At 32.3% G+C, this 7,597-nt stretch overlaps 1 pseudogene; it reads left to right on the top strand.

The window, feature by feature from the left end:
- The first annotated feature begins 4,937 nt into the window (after positions 1 to 4,937).
- On the top strand, positions 4,938 to 6,486 carry LOC124848236 (uncharacterized; annotated as a pseudogene).
- Positions 6,487 to 7,597: the final 1,111 nt, after the last annotated feature.

Genomic DNA, 7,597 nt, shown 5'->3' with positions numbered 1-7,597 from the left:
TGTTATTCAAGTATAACCTGACACACAATTTGATAAACAAGAAGATTTTGTCTATGAATTCATTCTTCATATAAAGGTTGAATGACTATTACAACCTTAATGTGTACTTTAATCCTAGGATCATGGAAATTTGAACAAAAATATGTCAAAAATATAAGAAATCAATTTAATATTGGTTTCAAAAAAAAACTCAAGACACTTGTTCAACAAAGTTTCATGATAAGGTTAAAATCATAAGATATTATTTTGTGATGTATTTAATTTAATGTTTGTTTTTTAGTACAAATATATTTAATGTACTTATGCATTTAGATTTAGATTAAGTAGATTTTCTTGAAAAATTTGAAATTGAATTTTAGTGAAGATTTAAATACTTATAAAACTAATACTTTGTGAAAAAATGTTTAATCAAGACTTAAATTTTAGTTTTCAAATATTCTTTTTGTAACATTCCATTTTAATAGCATAAAACTACTAAAATAAAAAGTCGCATGGATGATGACTTACAAGAAACCTGAGGCTTCTAGAGAAGGAGATTCTACACTTGAAATCAAAACTTATCTACCATGTGCTTCATCATCCTCCTCACGCTAAAATAACTATAAGATGTCCTCCATAAGCTCGCACCCATTAAGGTGATCAAACCAAAAGAGAAACATACACAAACAAACAAAGACAAAAACAAAGATAAGCTAATGATAAAACAATTATACATAGTAATATGTAGTTTAACATACAATACCAATCACACAAATATTTGAAAAAGCGACGTTTGGCGGCACTTACTCAAGCTTGGCCAAAGCCTTTACAATCTAGTATAAATGTCGAGTCATGGAAAAGTTATGTACTTGTATGGTGGAACAGCTGACCCACTCAAAGCTGCCACACAAGGTTAGTCCTTGAAATACGTCCTTTGTCACCATGAAGAAAGGAACCCAGGCTAGGACCTCCTACTCCTCTCACGACATGATTCATCATTTTGTAATTGAGCATGGATGATCATTAGAGTGTCAGGATAACCTCCATATCGGCTTCTTACAATTTATACTAATTCCACATGAAATCCCCAAATAAGAAATTCCTCCTTGGAACTCTTTTCACATGATACTCAAAATTCATACCTCACATATTATTTGAACATCATCATCACATCATCATCACATCTCATACATAATCATATTCATATACATATACTTCACATGAAATCTGTCCTTATACAACCCTAAACCCAAAAACACCCTTACAAGTAATTATAAGTCAGATAATAACACAATCTTCTTTAAGGCATCTTATTACCCACATTCAGATAAGGAAAACTGCTTTGAAACTCTCACCAACAGTTTCGGAAGGGTCCAAAACGACCTAAAAAACATCCAAAACGGACATCCAGAACCCTAAAAGCTCCCTAAAATTATTGCAGTGCAGTCCAGTGATGCCCAACAGCACCACATCGTGCCACCCAACATCCTCCAACTAGTCAGCTAGCGCCTAGCGGCGCACCACCGTATCGCTCAACGGTATGACAACAACTAAACCACTTTGAATTAAACTTTTGGGACCCTACCCTCAACTTCTAAAGACCCCTAAGACCCTCTAGAACTTTAGAAAACTTAGAGAACCCTACTATAACTCAAATTGACACTTGAAAACCCATTTTTCACTTCTACAAGCTACCCAATTTCTTTTATACTCTTTTAAACCCTCAAACCAGATTGCAACCTGCATAATCAAGTCCAATTTCACTTGTTAGCACACTCCAAAACCACATAATACTCCCAGTTGTCTTACTTCTAATTTTCACCCTTTAGAACCCCTAAAATAGGCTAAAAACTCAACCTATGAAGCCATTTTCCATTTTAGAACAGATTTTACTGGTTTAATCACCTAGACAAGTCCTAATAGGTGTCATTACAAACCTCTATCCTTCCAAAAAAGTGCAGACCACTTACATCACCATTTCACTACTCAACACCCTCTTTTTACACCAAAATCACTTGAAAACAACCCTTATACACTACCTATACAGTTTCTAACCATATAACCCTCCTAACAAGTTCTAAATTACCTCATGACAGTACCAAAACATATCTCATAACATTCCTACCTATTTCTAAATTTCATTACCCAAGACCCCTTCTTTTAAGCTTGAATTATAAGTAACTTGAATACTACTCTCACAAACACTTGAATTATGTTTCAAACAATGAAATATCCTCATCACACACAAATAAAATAGTATACAACAACACACACATCCTCATACCCATATACAATAACACCATATCATCAAAACACAAATTTAAAATACGTCAACTTTACTCAAACACTAATTTTTACTAAAACGTCTACAATTTATAAAATTACTAAATTTACACTACAAATACAATTAAGATAAGGTCTAGCTTCCCTTACCTCAAAATAACAGCTCAACCCACAGATGACTTAGGAGCAAGAACATTTAGAGAGAAGGCAGAGAACTCTAGAAAAATGGTTTATAGAGAGATGGTATGTTTTCAAAATAATGAAACTCTTATAACTAAACTATTTATAAATAAATCATTTAATATTAAAATAACTGAGTCTCACTATTTTTAAATTATCATCACTTTTAAAATATATACCATTTTCTTGGATTTTACATTTTTCAAATATTTTCTATTATTAATAATTTTAGTATAGCTAATTTGATTGCAATCTAAATAACTTTGTATCATCTTAAAAGTATGTTGTTGTTGTTTTCACAAATTTTATTATTATTTTTAAACATTTATTAAATTTGCAAAGTTAATAAAACAAAGTTGATCAAATTTAAAAATATTTTTAAAAAATTACAACAAATAAAAGATAATCAAACTTAAAAATAGGTTTATTCATTCTAGTGGTCCCTGTTTTTGTTGGAAGTCGCATATCTGTCTCTCATTTTTTTGTCTCAGCTGGGTTCCTATTTTTGAAAAATTGAAGAAATTAGGTCTTTTTCATTAATACAATACTAACATCGTTAAATAGGATGTCACATATGAGTTTGTGATTTTTTTTTTATTTTTTAAATATTTTTTAATAATTTATTTATATTTAAAAAATATTGTCATGTGTCAAACTAATGTTATGTTATATGATAAAACGCATCATTGCATTAGTATCAATTTGGTCTTTATATTTTTATTTTGTCTCAATTTAGTCATAGTTTTTTTAGATTAAACAATTTTGTCCCTTACCAAATTAAAACGAAGTTTAGTTTTTATCTAAATGTACACAAATATTTTTATTAAAATTGATATTTTTATTAAAAGTTTTTAACAAGATTAAGTTTGTTTGTATTTTACATTGAGTTAATTTTATAAGTGTTAATTATGTTCTTTAAATATACTTATAAGAGTTCAAAAAAGAGTGACGTGACCAAGGTTATCAAACTTGCGAGTTAACTCGTTAACTCGGACGAGTTTGCGTTCCTAGTCAAGGTTGCCGAGTTAACTCGGTAGTAAACTCATTTTTTGAATGAACTCGGCGGGCTTGTAAGCGAACTCGGTGAAAACGTATAAAATCATGATTTTGCCGCGATTTGACGAGTTTAAAATGGGTAGAAACGAAAAAAGAAACAATTCATTTTGATTTTAGTATTTGATACCTTATTAAGGTTCCTCTTCATTCTCATAGTGCTTCACTCCAGTTTGCGGTCGTGGTCGCGTTTCATCTCCTCGCTTTCGCGCTTTGTCCGACCATCGTTCTTGGTCGCGTTTCGTCCGCTCCAGTTCGTGGTTACCGCTCATAGCATTCTCATTTGTGGTCGCGCTCCGGTGGCCTGGTTTGCACTCTCCATGCTGTCGTCGTCGTAGTGTCGCCGTCGCAGCTTCTAGTCTCGCAGCTTCAGGTCTCGCTCCTTCCGGTTCACACTTTGCGTGTTTTTTATTTTAAACAATACAGCCCCTATTACAGCCCCTTCATGCCATGCCTTTTATTAAAAAAGTGTTTTTTATTTTAAACATTATGGTCCCTTTGTTATACTGTCATGCCATGCTTTTTATTAAAAAAATAATTTCTATTGTCTGTCATGGTCTTGTCATGCATTTTATTGAAAACATAATTTCTATTGTCATGGTCTTGTCATGCTTTTTAACACTGTGTCTGATTTTTGATTATGCGATTCACGAAGTCTACTCTCATGGATTTTTTTTCTGATATTGGATGTTTCGGGAAATCGATCTGATATTGGATGAAAACATGGATTTGATGTTAATGGTAATGGAAGAAAAGTAAAATGCAACTATTGCTCAAAGATTGTAAGTGGAGGCATATTTAGATTTAAGCATCATCTTGGTGGAACTAGGGAAGATTCTGAACCTTGTGCTTTAGTTTCAGATGAAATAAAAAATTTGATGATAAAAATAGTTGCAGAAGCTAAGAATCCTTCATCAAGGAAAAGAAAGATAACTATTGGTGAAAATGAGGAAGAAAGTGAGAATCTTGAAGGAGGACACATGATATTCGGTTTTAAAGGAAAAGAAAAAGTTACTACTACTAGCAAGGGGGGAGTCCAAGCAACTATAAATCAAATGATGAAAAAAGGATACAAAGAAGAAGTTGATGCTTAAGTGGCTGAATTCTTTTACACCAGTATCATTCCTTTTAATGTAATTAGAAACCCAGCATTTGCAAAGATGTGTGAAATGATTGGTAAGTATGGAGGTGGATACAAACCACCATCTTATCATAATATTAGAGAGAAGATCTTAAATAAGTTGTGAGGAAAACAAATGCAAATCATGAGGAATATAAGGAGGAGTGGAAGAGAACTAGATGTACAATTATGTCTGATGGTTGGACGGATAGAAAAAGACGTTTTATTTGCAACTTCTTGGTGAATAGTCCTAAAGGGACATTTTTTTCTTTATTCACTTGACAATTCAGACATTTAAAAAACAACTGATAAAGTTTTCAAAATGTTGGATGATGTTGTCAAGTTTGTTGGACAAGAAAATGTTGTTCAAGTGTCATTGATAATGCTGCAAATTTCAAGGCAGTCGAAGAGTTGTTGATGCAAAAAATGGAAAAATTATATTGGACTCCATGTGCAACATATTGCATTGATTTGATATTTGAAGATTTTGAAAAGAAATTGAAGGTCCATGAATTGACCATAAAGAAGGGAAGAAAGATTATAACTTACATTTATGGGAGATCAATGTTGATTTCCTTGTTGAAAAAGTTCACTAAAGGTAGAGACTTGATAAGATCGGGTGTGACTAGATTTGCCTCAACTTATTTAACTTTTGCTTGTCTTCATGAATTGAAGGCATCATTGTTGACCATGTTTAGCTAAGAGGAATGGAAGACAAGCAAGTTTGGAACTTCACAAGAGGAGAGAAAAGTATAACATGTGGTATTAGATAGCCGGTTTGGAAGAATGTCTCCACATGCTTAAAAGTTGTTGCCCCTCTTATGGTTGTCTTAAGATTAGTGGACTCGGATGTAAAACCTACAATGGGTTTCATTTATGAAGAAATGGATTGTGCAAAGAAGAATATTAAGTCTAACTTTAACAACATCAAAAAGAGGTAAATTTTCAAGCTTTTACTCATTCAATGTTTAATTACTTATACGTGAAATTATTTATGATATAGCATAATTGATGTAGTTATGAAGATATTTGGAGAATAATTGATGCTCGATGGGATAATCAACTTCATAGGCCTTTGCATGTAGCTGCCTATTATATGAACCCCCATTTCCACTATGAACCTAACTTTAGATATGAAGATGGTGGAGAGGTGAAAGAAGGATTGTATATTTGCATGAGAAGATTGATACCAGATATGGCAGAAAGAAAAAAAAATTAATTTACAAATTGTTGAATTTTATTATGCTAGAGGACTTTTTGGAATGAAAAATGCAAACGAGTGTAGGAAAAAGTTAAATCCTCGGGAATGGTGGGAATTGTTTAATGGTGGAACTCCGGAGTTGAAGAGATTTGCTATTCGAATTCTAAGCTTGACTTGTAGTTCTTCTGGATGTGAGCATAATTGGAGCTCATTTGAAATGGTAATTTAAATTATTTTTAATTTATAAATTTCTTTATTATGCTTATATCTTCACTAAAAATATTATATTTCATATTAGGTTCATACAAAGAGAAGGAATTGTTTGCATCAAAAAAAGATGAATGATTTAGTTTATGTGATGTATAACTCCAAGTTGAAAAGTAGACAAATTTGAAAAACTATAACTCTTCCATTTGATGACATTGAATTAGATGATGAATGGATAACTGAAGAGGCAAATGATGTTGTTGAGATTGAGCAAGTTGAAGGTGAAAATGATGGTGAAAATGTTCACTTAGGTGGAGCAACAACAGATCCTGCTATAGATACTCTTGATCTTGATAACATAACATTTGGGGACAATGAGGATGCACAACATTCATGAGATAAAGAGTTAGATGAGGATGATGATGGAGATGATGATGCCATTATTAGAGGATTAGAGGATTAGACATAGAGACTTTGACATTTCAATTTATGTTTTACAATATTTCTATGAACTTATGTATTTGAATTTATATAATTTTGTTATCTTATTTGAATTAAGATGTTATTTATATATATTTTTTTTCATGTAAAGTAAACTCTTACGAGTTTACGAGTCGAGTTTACTGGACTCTCACGAGTTTACGTAAACTTTTGAGTTTGACAACTTTGGACGTGACACACTAGTGTGGATTTTTCTAATAATGTGGCTCAATGAACAAGTTTATGACATGGAACTTCACTTTTTTAAAATAAAAAATTAGAGAAATTTTTTGGAAACCCTAATTAAAGGTCGTATTTTTTGCTCATTCTTCTTGTTTTTCCATGCCCTTCCATACTTTACGTGGCACACTAATGTGGATTTTTCAGATGAAGTGGCTTAGTGAACAACTTAATGATGTGGATTTTCACTTTTCTAGATAAAAATTAGAGAAATTTTGTGGAAACCCTAATTAAATGTCGTTGCTCCTTCTTCTTCTTTCATGCTCTTCCACACTTTTTCACATCTTATTTCAAATCTTACTTGTTACAATGAGAAGCATTGGTGTCTTGAAGATATTATGGTTTTGATGATGCTACAAGATGAAGAACTTGAAGACTTGTGTTGTACTTATTTTAAAAGCATTTTGTAGAATTAATTGTATAGGAATTACTTTGTTGATGTAAGAACACTTAGAAGTTTTCCTGTTTAGAGAGTCTTTGCGCAGATAATCGATTATTGGGTGTGATAATCGATTATCATGAGCCTGTTTGGAAAAGAGTTGCTCAAATAATCGATTATTGCTCAAGATAATCGATTATTCCAGTCTGTGTCAGTATTGCCTAAGTCGCGCAAATAATCGATTATTCTCCAGGATAATCGATTATCACCTTTTTGAAAACCGCATAACGGACACAAATAATCAATCATCACTTATGATAATCAATTATCACTGCCAGTTAGGAGATGTCTTTTCAGTTTCTGACCCTGCACGAACTTGGGCTTATAAATAGAGGTCTTCACAGCTCTTAGAAGGTAACTTTTCATTTTGAGAGTATTAGAGTGTGTGCCTAAGGGAAGCTCTCTGTGAGTGAAA

This window comes from Vigna umbellata, chromosome 9 (genome assembly GCF_029865625.1).
Source record: "Vigna umbellata cultivar VRB3 chromosome 9, Vumbellata_1.0, whole genome shotgun sequence".
NCBI lineage: Eukaryota > Viridiplantae > Streptophyta > Magnoliopsida > Fabales > Fabaceae > Vigna > Vigna umbellata.
This window is presented reverse-complemented; position numbering and strand designations above follow the sequence as displayed.